Source organism: Amborella trichopoda, chromosome 3 (genome assembly GCF_054954075.1).
Source record: "Amborella trichopoda isolate Santa Cruz 75 chromosome 3, AtrichopodaSantaCruz75HAP2 v2.0, whole genome shotgun sequence".
In the NCBI taxonomy this organism is placed as follows: domain Eukaryota; kingdom Viridiplantae; phylum Streptophyta; class Magnoliopsida; order Amborellales; family Amborellaceae; genus Amborella; species Amborella trichopoda.
The window spans coordinates 4,130,935-4,146,351 of NC_142338.1; the positions used below are offsets into that span (position 1 = coordinate 4,130,935).

The 15,417-nt window shown below is 29.2% G+C and overlaps 1 non-coding gene across 1 annotated transcript; it reads right to left on the minus strand.

Annotated features, from left to right (window-relative positions):
- Positions 1 to 15,221: 15,221 nt before the first annotated feature.
- TRNAI-AAU (transfer RNA isoleucine (anticodon AAU)) lies at positions 15,222 to 15,295 on the minus strand. The gene has a single exon. It is a non-coding gene; the product is annotated as a tRNA-Ile (tRNA).
- Between the last annotated feature and the right edge of the window lie 122 nt (positions 15,296 to 15,417).

Below are 15,417 nucleotides of genomic sequence, written 5' to 3' on the forward strand. Positions count from 1 at the left end.
GGAGTTAGACCTGGCCCCGGACCCAACTTGACTCGGACCTGAGTAGTGTTCAGGTCCAATATTTGGACTCAAACCGGATCCACTGGATCCAAGTTTTTAACCCATACCGGGACCTAGGTCGGTTTACCCTTTGGGTCTTGGGTTGGGTGCGGGTCCATTGCCACCCTTAGAGAAAGGCGGTGCTGGTGGATAGTTTGAGCGAGAAGAGGTGGGAACCGGAAGAGAGACATGGAAAGTGGTATAGAGAGAGGGGGTTAATGGGTGCAAACTGACTGCCCTCTCTTTTCTATCAAAATCTCAAGATGGGTGAAATCCTAGGACCATTGGTGTGCCGTGTTGCTGAGATATGTGAGGGTCTCACAAGATCATTACTCAAAAAAACAAAAGACTATATTTGCCCAATTTCGAAGCCAATGGCACATCGCCTTGACCCTGAATTTAAACGGTGTCACTCTTAAGGTAGATTATGGGTTCCCCTGAATTTTTGCCTACGAAAGAAGCTAATCGAGAACTTCTCATGGACCACCGAATGCCTTGGCTTGTAAGGCAATAAAACTAAACACCTGATGACTGCACACACTTGGAAAAAGAGTTGGGAGTATAGGGGAAGAAATTTAGAAGAGAGATTTTGGAAAAGAAAACAGCTAAAATACTCTAAGCATGCAAATAAAAATAACTAAAGAAGAAGATGAAACAAACTTCTTTGTCGAGTTGGGCCCATAGGTCTAGCACCCAAAATTGGGACTTGGTTCAGATCGAGGATCCAGGTGACAACTTTCACCGATCTTCATGTTTCGCTAATCGAGATTATGCTGAGTTTTGGCTGTGCTTCTCAAAAATTTTTGACTAAGGAGGGTGAAGGCTTAGGGTTAGGGATAGTAACTTAGGGTTCGGGCACGGTTCGATGTTTGAGTGTATTTTGGGTTAGGATTATGATTACGTTAGGGTTGGAATTAGGCTTAGGTGATGCTCTATAGGTTCTTAAGGCTTGCTGAACAAGTAAATTAGGGTTTGGTTTAGGCATAGACAAAGGCTCAAGGAGTCTTAGTATAGGGTCCAATTGGCCTTTACCTAAATGGACTAGAAAAGGGATTCCTAAATCAATGCAGAGAGGCCTATTTAGGGGCAAAAGGCCCAAGTAACAACCTCAAGATGTGGCGGCCAAATCTGGCCATCGATCTCTGTGCGAGCCTGACTTGGCACATATCGAGGGGAGGGGTTTCCTGAGACCTACTCCTACACGACCATTGGAGCGTTTTCTAGCCATTATAGGGGAGTTTCATGGGTGTAAATGGCCCATTAATGTGTATTTTTAATAAAATTAGTTTTAATAAAATGGGTCAAAATTAGGGTTTATAGATGCTCAAAGGCAATTGGACCTTAATGGGTCTGTAATCCAGGTTTAGGTACGTTTTGAAATGTTTTAAGATCAGCCTAGGTTTAATTAGGAATGTTTAGTCCTACTTAGGCAAGTTGAAACGGATCCAAGGTCTAATTAAGAATGTTTAGGCTCGTTTTGGTAAATTTAGAGTTAACTCGGTGACTTAGAAGTTCAACCAGTTCAGTTTGGTATCAAATGAAGTGTGTTGAGTTAGGTTAATTAGGATTTGAGTTTAGATTTAAATTGCTACGGTGTATAAGAGGGGTGTAAGGTGCATATGATTAAGTTAGACTATAGTGTACTAGTGCAGTATGGTCCCTAGAGAAGTTTTAGGCTAGGAAATTTTAGGTCAGGCTAAAATGAGGATTTTGGTCTGGTATGGTCCTACAAGGTTCTACGTCTTCGGGTTCTTATGGCTTCCAGAACCTTGAAACTCCTGGAATTCTCTCAGCCTAGAAGGTGTCTGCCAATTCTCTTTAATAGGGGATTAAACCCCCATAATAAGACAAAAATAACTTTTGCAAAAACTAAGGATATTAAAGATATTGTTTTGAAATTGAGAAGTTTATAAGGTGCACCTCAAAAATCCTTTAAAAAAGATTATTCCGACATTAGAAAACTCTCCAGTTCATCGTCTTGATCTCGAGATGTATGGGCAGCATAAGAACGAAGGATTTCATATCTACAAATATTAAATATTTTAATACATTATCATGACCGTCCACTTTCAATATTTTCAAGTGTCGATCCACATACTTTTTAGAGCTTTAAATTTCACAATTAGGGGTGAACTTAGATTTTCAAACCACCGTAGAAGTTTCTAGCACCAAAACTACATCTTCCCTCGTGAATTTTGGATGTACACCTTACTCTGATTGTTTAAGATGAACGCTTACACAAGGGAAAGGTTTTTATGCTTCCCCTATATATACTTCCCCCTTCATCCAGCCGTCTAATTTAGATCAAGCGAGCTACTAACCATTTAATCTAGATCTGACGTCTCAAAGTATTTAATTTTTAAATTTTTTTTTTATACTAGCTATGTGAATATAAAATTTAGTACTTGTCATCATCTCAATAGGGCGCACCTAAATAAAATATTAAAAAACTATTTTTAACAAAATACAATGACCAAAATACCCCTGAAAATTTCAAAGGGCATTTTAGTCATTTTATTTTATTGGGTATATGCTTTTTAATTTTTCATAGGTTCTAGTTCAAGAGAGGATTGGATGTCCAAATTTTGGCGTAAAAATGTTTTGTATAACAAAAATTAAAAATAAACTAGTATAGAGGGTGACATTGTGATCGGGGTCATCTAAGCCATCCATTTAAAATGGACCGTTGGATAGGGGGAAGTATAGAAGTTTTATGCTGTAGAGGAACCGTAGAAAGCTTGTCCCCTACAGAAACCTCACCCTCTTGAGATAACTATTTCTCATACACAATAATATTAGAAGAAGAACAAGAAGGAAATTACTAAACCTAAAGAAGAAGAAATTTGAATATGAAGCAGTCTGATTAATAAAAATATTAGAAGGTAAGACGAAGGAGAAAAATCATGATGAAAAAGATGATCGAATAGTCATGAAGAAGAAGACTAAATCTGCTTCTTTCAACTCACTTCAATAGTAGATTTTATACAACTTTTCCTCTGGTCGAGCTTTGTGCCAAGAATAAGAATGGTTAGGTTTACTTCCATTAGAGCATGGGGATAGAGAGAGGGTAAAGAGTGGAGAGAGCCAAGGTGGGTGTCGCACAAAATATGAGGAGGAAAAGAAGTCCTCCCATTTTTGTTTTTGTCAAAATGCAGAGCATGGGCTTTTTACTTGGTACCATGTTTAAAAAACCAGCAATCCAGATCAAGATTCAGCACGATTCCCTGCCAGAATCAGGAATTGTTCTAGTTACATTGGAATCAGCCAGTTTCGTCATGGAACTGGGCAATCTCATTCTTTTTATCTTTTCCAATTTTTGGTATGGACCATTCTTATCCCCTTTCCAAACGGTCAATTCACCCGGTTGATCTGGATTTTAAAATCCTAATTAGTACCATAAGCAGATCTTTAGCCAAAAATATAACCATGGAAGGTAAAGGTGGCATTGCTGTGGAGGTGAGGGGCCATTTGGCTTAGACGATGCCATATTTCCTACTACGAAATATCATGAACCGGAACAAAATAATGTAAAATTTTATGAACTTCCCAAATCCACATGTTAAAAAAACAAAAATTCCACCTTTATTCTTTATATCCTTAGGTAAAGCAATCGACTTAGGAGTTTTTAGGACTAAGATTTCGGGAATCAGTGTTTAAAAAGTCGAATTGTGTGCTCCTAAAAACTCAATTAACGTTGTTGCACTACAAAACAATTCATGCTGTAAAAACTCAATTAACGTTGTTGCACTACAAAACAATTCATGCTGAAAAACTAACCTTCTCTCTTATGCATTGCAAGATTATGGCAAAAAAGAAACAAAAAATCAACTCTCTCTCATGCTCAATATGAACATCAAAGGTACCATTACAAATAATGCATCTCTCTCATCATATAAAAATCCAATTTATCGCTCTACTTTTCCCTATTAATTAACCCTATTTTAGGCAGAGAGCCTCAAAATTTCAGGAGATTCGAGATTTTGCAACCGACTTCGAAGCCATTATAGTTTTATGCATTAAAGTGTTTCTCTCTCTAAATTTTAGTGGGATGATTAATGGCTCCACAAGATCTCACAATTAGGGGGTGGTAAATGGGTTGGTTGCGGCTCCATCTTAGACCATATTGCAAGTGTTGGGTCCACTCAAATATATGTATAGATGGTCTTTTCTAGCGTACTCCTACATATGAAATATTTACTTAATGTACTTAAAATTTTTGGAGAGTTGATACTTTTACCTCACATGTATAACTTTGTTACCTACGGGGTATTTTTGATAAGGGTGTGATTTATATAAGGTTGCAACCTTAAACAATCCAATTAAGGTGAAGCTTCAATTTTTATCATAACATATAATTTTGGTGTAAACAATTCTTAAGATTATCTCAAAACATATAATTTTGGTGTAAATATTTCTTAAGATTATCTCAAAATCTATTTTCATATCTAATTATAAAATTTTAAACATCAAAGGTGGTTAAAATCAAGTAGATCTATAAACATATGAAAATCTTGATAATGGACAGTCTAGATAATGCGTTGCAAGACACATTACTTTTGGGACTCAAAATCTTTCTTCTTCTTTTTTTCATATTCATACATCTCGATGTTGAGATGATCAATTAGAGGGTTTTCAACATCAAAACAATATTTTCTGATGCATTTTTTAGGCGCATCTGTAATTCTACAAAGCAAAGGTAATGAATAAAAAACCAATAGATAAAAGTATATCATAACATTTGATAAATTTTATTTTGTACTTTTTGTTCCAACAATGACACATCTCTAACCACTCAATTTCAAATTTAACGGTCAATGACAATCGTGACTTCTTTATATCAAAAGTAAGTAATCTCATTGTATGTCTGTCATCATCATCACCACCATCATAACTTTTTCCCAATTAATTTTGTGTGTGTAGAGAGAGAGAGAGTTTTTCAATTAAATGTGAGTGTAGAGAGAGAGAGGAAGAGTAGAAGGTGATTCCAACCAGGTGTAATTTAGTCATTTTAAACTTTTGAAAATATTTTTTTACATTTTTATATGGTGTTAGATGGTGTCAACTGTCAAGTAGATATGTCTAGAATTTTAGCTTAAAACAATTGTTAAAAAATATTTAAATTCAACTAGTAACATGCATTTCCAACCATCTGATCAAGATCTGATGGTTGGGAGTTAAATTACTATTCTATAGGTACAACCCATTTGCCTAAAACAATCAAAGTAAAGCGCATCTTCAAAATGATGCCCTAAAACTCTAATTTTACTCCTTAATTATAAAATTTAAAGTTCTATGAGGCAAAATAAGTAGATCTAAAAACATTTCAAAATTTTGATAATAGGTGGTCTAGATAATGACTGTAAGATGCACTATAGTTAGGACTTGAATGCCTTTTATATTTATAACCATACATCTTAAGGTTAAGAGCAGTAATTCAAAAGTCGGCGAGTCCAACCGGACTCGGTTCGACTCGGGAACCGATTCTTCATCGAACTGATTCTTCAATAGGTATTTTTGTAAATTTTTTTAAGTTGGCGGCGAGTCCAACTGGACCCGGTTCGACTCGGGAACCGATTCTTCAATGGGCTTTTTTATAAATTTTCTTCAGTGGGCATTTTTGTAAATTTTAAAAAGTACATGTACCTTAAGGTCCGCATACCTCGTCACGTGACTCTCATCACTTCGCACGCGTTATCCTCGTTCACTATAAAGAGGTATTTATTCAGTACAATTTTCTTCTACCTCTTCGATGTGGGATAATGTGAAGGTATTAACTTGAAACATTAATATATTATATATTTTGTTTGCGCTTTTAATACTACTAAGTAGCATGTGGCTTATGGGTTCCATTTTCCTTGGGACGAAAGAGGGTTCTTTTATCAACTATTTTTCTTGTCAATTTTATTTTTTTGAGGTCAAATTTTTTTCTTATAAATATTTTTATTGTCAATTTATTTTTTTGAGGTCAAAGTTTTTTCTTATAAAAAAAACATGAAAGGTTGTTTTAATCAATTTCAATTTTTTCAAAAAAATGAAGGTCTTTTTTATCAATTTCGCATTTTGTCATATTTTTTTCTTATCAATAAAATAAAAAATTTCGTATAACAAAAAATGAAAGGTTCTTATCAATTATTTTTCTTGTCAAATTTCTTTTTTTTGTCAAAAAAATAAAAAAAATTTGTTAAAAAAAAAAAGTAATAAAAAGCTATTGTCAAAAAAAAAAAAAAAGTTCTTATAACAAAATAATAATACAACAAGTATTTTTGTCATAAGAAAAAAATGAAAGGCTTTTTTATCAATTTCGCTTTTTGTCAAATTTTTTTCTTATAAAAAAAATAAAAGGTTTTTTTTATCAATTTTGCTTTTTGTCAAATTTTTTTCTTATCAATAAAATAAAAAGTTTCTTATAAAAAAAATAAAAATGAAAGGTTCTTATCAATTATTTTTCTTGTCAAATTTCTTTTTTTTGTCAAAAAAATAAAAGGCTTTTGTCAAAAAAATAAAAAGTAATAAAAAGTTATTGTCAAAAAAAAAAATTTCTTATAAAAAAATAATAATACAATAAGTATCTTTTGTCAAAAAAAGGTTCTTGCTAAAATATATATATATATATATATAATACGACAAACATTTCTTGTAAAAAAATAAAAGGTTTTTATCAAAAAAACTAAAATGTTCTTATAAAAAAATCATTATTTATTGTAGTCCATGTATGATTATATACTTCATCCATGATAGTTCTATGATTTTTTTTTTTTGTGATGTAAGTTAATGGTTAAAATAAGTTCATACAGAGAAAAAATATCTCAATATTCATGTTGATGAAAAAAATGAAAATTAATAATATAGTACCCCGATTTCTTATTGGATTCCTAAAAAACAACATTTATAATAAATTTTAATAATTTTTTTATATTTTTTTTACAGCTTAATCCAACCGATTCGGCCTATTCCCGATCCGGATCGCAAATCCACTAATCCGGATGGATTTTTGGGATGCCCGATCCGGGCCACCGATCCATTTTTTAAACCAATGGTTAAAAATATCAATTTGATCGTTTCTTAACGCAAACAACATTTTCCGATGTATTTTTTGGTACACTTACTTCTACATTATAAAGTTTCCACGTACAATAAGTGTTTTGAAAGATAATTTTATTTTTAAATTAAATTCAGAGCGCATGTGGTAGAGAGAACAAAATATATAGAGGTTGTATACACTATGCTCCATCGTGAACATACTGTACAACAACTCCCTCAAGTAAAAGAGTATTTTGAGAGGATTCTTTTATCAAAATTATGAGATCCATCTAAGTATCGTCAAATAATTATTTTTTAAAATTTTTGAACACCTAGATCATGCCCTTCAAATATTAGACGGTGTTCTTCTTCAATGTGAAGACTGAAGACATTAATTTGTTTGAGGCACATAGAGAGTCCTATTATTATTTTTTTCTTTCTTCGAGACTGGTCATAAGGTTCTAGAGGCTACATCCGCAAAACTTGGGGTCCCAAAAAAAAACCTATTCATAAAATGAGTTGTATCCCAAGGGAGTAAATGCACAGTTTGCTCTTGCAGGAGCCGCAAATCTTTTCACATATATGAAAATTAAATTTTCTTTTATCTCCATAAATCTCTTTCAATCTCCTTTACATAAAGGGTGTAGTTGGCATACGGATGCATCCGTAGGTGTTGAGGTAAGGTGCACCATCAAATTTTATCATAGTATATAATTTTGATCTAAAATGTTCTTAGGATTATCTCAAAATCTATTTTTATATTTAATTATAAAATTTTAAATTTCAAAAATGGTTAAAACCAAGTAGATTTATAAACATATGAAAATCTTGAAAATAGACGGTGTAGATAATATGTTGTAAAATGCACTATTTCTGAGACTTAAAATCTTTTTATTTTTTATAGTCATACATCTCGATGTCGAGATGATAAATCAAAGAGTTTTTCAACATTAAAACTACATTTTCCGATTGATTTTTGAGGGACATCTATAGTTCTACATTATAAGGTAGCATCCTTACATAAAACAATTCCTTAATGAGGAAAGATTTGTAAACCAACTAATGATTTAATTCTGAAACCCAAAACATAGGTCGGAGTAGACCCAGAGGCATTCAAATACCTTATTTAACAGCAACGTTATTTAATGGTACAAAGTGCACTACAAGGCAACTAAAAAATATTATCATATATTATGTAAAGCACAATGGTAGTTGTACAAGGAAAAAGTGTATATAATGTTGCAACTTTGGATTGTAACGTAAGGTGCATCGTCCAAATAGAAAAGAGTCTCTCGAAGTTGAAAAACCTTTCAATTGATCTTTTAGATTTCGACGTGTATAACGAAAAAAAATAAAAACAAGTCTTAAAAATAATGTATTTTGTAACAAATTATTTTAATTATCTTATTTTAAAAAGAATATAACGAAAAAAAATAAAAACAAGTCTTAAAAATAATGTATTTTGTAACAAATTATTTTAATTATCTTGTTTTAAAAAGTTTAAGTCTTTATATATCTGATTAATCTGTAAATTTATCAAGATTCATGAAGAGTTTTAGCAAAATTTTACACTACCTACCTAACACAACCATGCCCCTTTACTCGAGCATAGGATAGGTTAAGGGAAAATTTAAGGTCATCACACTTCTTAGACCAATAAAGCTGAAAGATAAGTTCTATAGGACAACGGTGAGACCAGCTTTCCTCTATAGGGCAGAATGTTGGGCGGACAAAAAACAGTATATACCCATATAATGAGTGTAGCAAAGATGATGATATTGAGATGGATGAGTGTCACAACAAGAAGGTATAGAATTCGAAATGAATCTATTGCATAGAATTTAGGCGTGGCATCAATAGGCGATAAAATGAGAAAGAGTAAATTGGGGTGGGCTAGCCATGTGTGGCGCCAACAAAGTGCAACACCTGTTAATGACAGATTAAGGAGGGAGCTTTGTGTGGTTGAGGGTAACTCCTTAAATACGAATCAATGGTGCAAGAGGAATCGATGAGTCCCATGGGAGCTGAGTCAGTTGTGGCTGCAAATATTGGATTTGGCCGATAAGTTGGGAGTCTCCTTTCAACATATCTATAGAGAGGATAACGATATTGCGGATGCATTGGCTAAAAAAGGGGTTTCTATGAACTCTATGGTGGTTGCTGATGACTTAAATTCCATTTTGTAATTTGTTGTAATATCTTTTAGCCATTAATACTACTTTCGGATATTGTCAAAAATAAAATAAAATATACAATATATATTAGGAGGTGTGAGTTAGTTCAAGTGGAAAGATTGAAAAGGACAACGGAGAAGCCCAAAAAGACGTGGTTGAAATTAGTCTGAAAAGATATGATGACTTAGGGCCTCACTAAAGATATGACCTTTAATTGAACAGTATGGAGAACCAGGATTCATGTAGCTGACCACCAATTAATTGATAAAAGGCTAAAATGATGATGATGATATCGATTAGATTTACACTATTTTTAAAGTTTTAAATTTCATAATTAGAGTTGAATATGGATTTTCAAGCCATTCTAGAGATATGACATCAAAACTATACCTTTTGACAAAAGTTAGAGATTTGCCTTACTTATATACTTTCTAAGGTGTGCACCTTATACAAACCTCACCCTTTGCATGAACTACAAAGTGAAGATAGTACCTCCAAATCTCCAATTTTTCAGACTCATATTCACATCCCTATGTCGGGGTGGCAATGGGTTGGGTCCGGCTGGACCCAGACCTAGACCCATACCTGAATGTATTCGGGTCTGGGTTTTAGACCCAGACCCGACCTGTCAAGTCCCGAGTTTGATCGGGTCCATTGATATCCTCACTATGAGCTTCTTTTTTTGTAGCCTACAAAGTGAACAACAAAGAACGATTTTTGAGGGGTGGGCAATAGAGAGAGAGATAGTTATGTCTCCAATAAACTGAGAGAGGGAAAATTGCGGAGAAGGATGATGGCGATAGGGTTTGGCCATTTGGGGAACCAAGGGAAGACAAAAAGTATTGAAACGATTTTAGGGTTAAGACTTTAGTCTTTGGGTAAACTAAAAATTCGGGTCCGGGTGCACATCGGATTAGGTTTAACAGGACTTGGACCCGGACTAGGGACTATCTGGGTATCCTTTACTGGACCTGGATCCTACCATCAGGTCCAAAATTTGGACCCATACCTGGACCCGTGTCGGGTATACCCAATGGGTATGGGTCGGTTCTAGGTCCGGGTCCGAGTCCGTTGCCACCCCTAATCCTACTTTATATAGAAACGAATTTTATCCGATCATACGACTTAAGTTACATTTATATAGGCATTTATCAACACCCCGCACTCACGAGGCACACCCAAAGTAGCGCTCTTTATGCCTATTTATTGAAGATTATGCACAATAAATCGACATTCAACAGCAAATAAACATGTTCTCACTAGGGCTGGGAATAGGTCGGGTCGGGTTGGGCTCGGAGTCATGCCCAACCTATACCCGATATTTGATTTTTTGTGCATATTAAAAGGGCCATATCTATTGAGGAATCTAGAGAAAATAATGGGTATAGTAGGGAGCACACTTAGATTTATGAGAAAAAAGAAGAAGAAAAACTTAATCATGAGACCTCGTCCCAAAAACACTTTTGGATAAGAAAAATCTTTAAATCAATTTCTACTATCAATTATGAAATTTGGAGATAAAAAAATCGATTATGAAATTTGTAGATAAAAAATGGTACAGATCTCGCCGATCTATAAACAAATGAAAATGAGCAATCTATATAACGTGTTATAATAGATACCGTTTCTGGGATTTGAAATTCTATTTTTCTTTTCACAACTGTAGAGGTGGTTGAGATGATCGGTTTGAAACTTTTTTGATAGTAGAAGTGCAATTTTCTAAAAGTTTCGTGATGAAGCATCACTTATTTCAATAGAGTTGCAACCCTATCAAAACAAAAAAAAAATTTCCCCCTTAAATTTTGTAGGTTGCCTCTCCTCGTCCAACAAAAATCAAAATAATTAAAATCAGGGCCATGCAGGCCCCGAACGAAACATCACTTAAGAGTGGGCCATCCAACAAAAAAGGAAAAATCTTTAAATCAATTTCCACCATCGACTATAAAATTTATAGATAAAAAAAAGACATAAATCTTGTGGATCTATGAACAATTGAAAATGAGAAATCTAGATAATGTGTTATATAATAAATATTGTTTTCGGGATTTGAAATTCTATTTTTTTTCACAACCATAGTGGATTTGAAATTGAGATGATGGATTTGAACTGCAATTTTTTGTAAGTTTTAAAATAATTAAAATTAGGGCCATGCAGGCCTCGAATGAAAAACCACTTGAGAGGGTCATTCAACAAGAAAAAAACAAATCAAAGGAACTAAAAATAAGAAAAAAAATCAAACAAACTAAAAATAAGAAAAAGAATCAAAAGAACTAAAAATAAGAAAAAAAATCAAAAGAACTAAATATAGGGAAAAAAAATAAATAGAACTAAAAATAAGGAAAAAAATCAAAAGAACTAAAAATAAGGAAAAAAAATCAAAAGAACTAAAAATAAGAAAAAAAATCAAAGGAAAAAAAATCAAAAGAACTAAAAAAGAAGAAAAAAAAATCAAAAGATTAAAAATAAGAAAACAATTAAAAGAACTAAAAATAAGAAAAAAAAAAAATCAAACGAACTAAAAACTAAGAAAAAAATCAAAAGAAATAAAAATAAGAAAACAAAATAAAATGAACATAAAAAAAAAAAAAAATCAAAAGAACTTAAAAAAATAAGAAAAAAATCAAAAAGACTAAACAAAGAAAACTCAAAAGAAGAAAAAGAATCTAAAAACAAGAAAAAAAATAATCAAAAGAACTAAAAGAAGAAAAGAAAAAGAAAAATAACTAAAAAAAGAAAAAAAAATCAAAAGAGCAAAAAAAATCAAAAGAACTAAAAACAGGAAAAAACTCAAAAGAACTAAAACAAGAAAAAAAATCAGAAGAACTAAGAAAAATAAAAAAAATAAAAGAACTAAAGAAATCAAAAAAATCAAAAGAACCAAAAAAAAGAAAGAAAAATTTAAAAGAACAAAAAAACTCAGAAGAAATAAAAAAAAAATAAGAAGAACTAGAAAAATAAATTACAAGAAAAAATAAAAAAATAAAACCGGAAAAAAAAAAAAATATAAATTAAAAGAATTAGAAAAGAAATACTTTACTAGCCTATGCATGTTTCGAACTTAAACGACCTTTAACCAATTGAGCTAATAAGCCATTTGATGCTTCAAAAGAACAAAAAAAAAAAAAAAACTCAAAAGAATAAAAAAAAAAAAAAAATCAAAAGAATTAAAAAAAAAAACAAATAAAAAAAGAGAATCAAAAGAACTAAAAAAATAAAAACAAGGAAAAAAAATCAAAAGAACTAAATATAAGAAAAAAAAAAGAACCAAAAATAAGAAAAATAAAAAGAACTAAAACTAAAAAAAAAAATCAAAAGAAATAAAAATAAGAAAATAAAAAAAATCAAAAGAACTAAAAAAAAAGGAAAAAAATCAAAAGAACAAAAAAAATAAAAAAAATAAAAAAAACTAAACAACCAACTGAGCTAATAGGCCATTTGATGCTTCAAAAAAAAAAAAAAAAAGAAAAAAAATCAAAAGAAAAAAAATTAAGAAAAATAATCAAAAGAACTAAAAATAAGAAAAAAAAATCAAAAGAACTAAAAATAAGAAAAGAAAAAATCAAAAGAACTCAAAAAAGGAAAAAAAAATTAAAAGAGTTAAAAATAAGAAAAAAATCGAAAGAAATAAAAATGAGAAAAAATAAAAAAGCTAAAAATAAGGAAAAAAATAAAGTGAAATAAAAATAAGAAAAAAAAATCAAACGAACTAAAAAAAATCAAAAGAACTAAAACAAAGAAAAAAAACTAAAAAGAACTCAAACAAGGAAAAAAAATCAAAAGAACTAAAAAAGAAAAAAGTAATAAAAGAACTAAAAAAAATAAAAAATAATCAAAAGAACTAAAAAAAGAAAAAATAATAATTAAGAGAACTAAAAAATAAAAATAAATTAAAAGAAATAAAAAATAAAAAATAAATTAAAAGAACTATAGAGGGAAAATAAATTAAAAGAACTAAATAAATAAATAAATTAAAAGAGCTAAAAAATAAAACAAATAAATTAAAATAACCAAAAAAGAAAAAAAATTAAGAGAACTGAAAAAGAAAAAGCTAAAACATGTAAAAAATATTAAAAAAATAAAAAGAACTAAAAAAAGAAAACAATAAATTAAAGGAACTAAAAAATAAAAATAAATAAAGAGAAATAAAAAAGAAATAAAATTAAAAGAACTAAAAAGAAAAAAATAAATTAAAAGAACTAAAAAAATAAATAAATTTAAAGAAATTAAAAATAAATTAAATAAATTAAAAGAACTAAAGAACAAAAAAAAAAGAGAATTTAAAAAGAAAAACTAAAAAAGTAAAAAGAATATTAAAAGAACTAAAAAAGAAAAAAATAAATTAAAAGATCTAAAAAAGAAAAAAATCAAAAGAACTAAAAATAAGAAAAAGTCAAAAGAACTAAAAATAAGAAAAAAATAAAACGAACTAAAAATAAGTAAAAAAATATAAGAAAACAAAATCAATAGAACTGAAAACAATCAATAGAACTAAAAAAAGGAAGAAAACTCAAAAGAACTAAAATAAGAAAAAAAATTAAAAGAATTAAAAAAGAAAAAAAATAAAAAAATAAAAAAAAAAGGGCTAAAAAAAGAAAATAAAATTAAAAGAACTAAAAAATAAAAATTAGTAAAATAAACAAAAAAATAAATAAAAATTAAAATAACTAAAAAGGAAAAATTAATTAAAAGAACTAAACAATAAATAAATTTAAAGAATTTCAAAAGAAAATAAATAAATTAAAAGAACTCAAAAAGAAAAAAATATTTAAAAGAACTGAAAAGACAAAAACTAAAAAAATGAAAAATATATTAAAAAAATCAAAGAAACTAAAAAAGAAAAAAAATTAAAAAAACCAAAAAAGAAAATTAAATTAAAAGAAATTAAAAAAAAGAAATAAATTAAAGAACTAATGCAATAAATAAATTGAAAAAACTAAAAAAGTAAATAAATTAATTAAAAGAACTAAAAAAGGAAAAAAATTAAGAAAACTGAAAAGAAAAGAAAAAAGTAAAAAATTAAAAGATCTAAAAAAAAAAGGAATTAAAAGAAATAAAAAAAGAATTAATTTTATAGAACTAGAAAAGAAAATAAATTTATTAAAAGAACTAAAAAAGGAAAAAAATTTAAGAAAACTGAAAAAGAAAACAGCACTAAAAAATAAAAAAATTAAAAGAAGTAAAAATTTAAAATAAACAAAAAAAGAAATAAAAATTAAAATAACTTAAAAGAAAAAATATATTTAAAGAACTAAAACATAAATAAATTTAAATAACTAGAAAAGAAAATAAATAAATTAAAAGAACTAAAAAAGAAAAACAAATTAAGAGAACTGAAAAAGAAAAAACGAAAAAAAAGGAAAAAAGTATAAAAAAAATCAAAGGATGTAAAAGAGAAATAATAACTAAACGTACTAAAAAAGTAAAATAAATAAAAGTAAATAAAAAAATAAAAATAAATTCAAAGAATGAAAAATTTAAAAATATGTTAAAAGAACTAAAGATTTAAATAAATTGAAAGAACTAAAAAATAAAATAAATTAATTAAAATAATTAAAAAAGAAAAAAAAATTTAAGAAAACTGGAAAAGAAAAAAAAATAAGTCAAAAAATAAAAGAACTAAAAAAAACAATAAATTAGAAGAACTAAACAAAAGTAGTAAATTTAAAGAACTAAAGAAGAGAATAGATTAATTAAAAGAACTAAAAATAAAAAAATATATTGAAAGAACTAAAGAAATAAATAAATTTAAAGAACTAAAAAAGAAAATAAATTAATTAAATGAACTTGAAAAGAGGAAAAGAAATTAGAAATTTAAATGAATACTAAAGAAGAAAATAGATTAATTAAAAGAACTAAAAATAAAAAAATATATTGAAAGAACTAAAGAAATAAATAAATTTAAAGAACTAAAAAAGAAAATAAATTAATTAAATGAACTTGAAAAGAGGAAAAGAAATTAGAAATTTAAATGAATATATAATTTCCCTGTGGCCCATGCAGGTCTCGAACCTGCGACCTTCGCGTTATTAGCACGACGCTCTAACCAACTGAGCTAATAGGCCGTTCGTTGTTAGTTTTGGAACTTTAATAGTAATCATATGAACTCATTCACGGCCTTTTCAAGAATCTTTCTAAGAATAAGGTCGGTTAAATGTAATAATCCATTTTATACCCAATAAAAAGT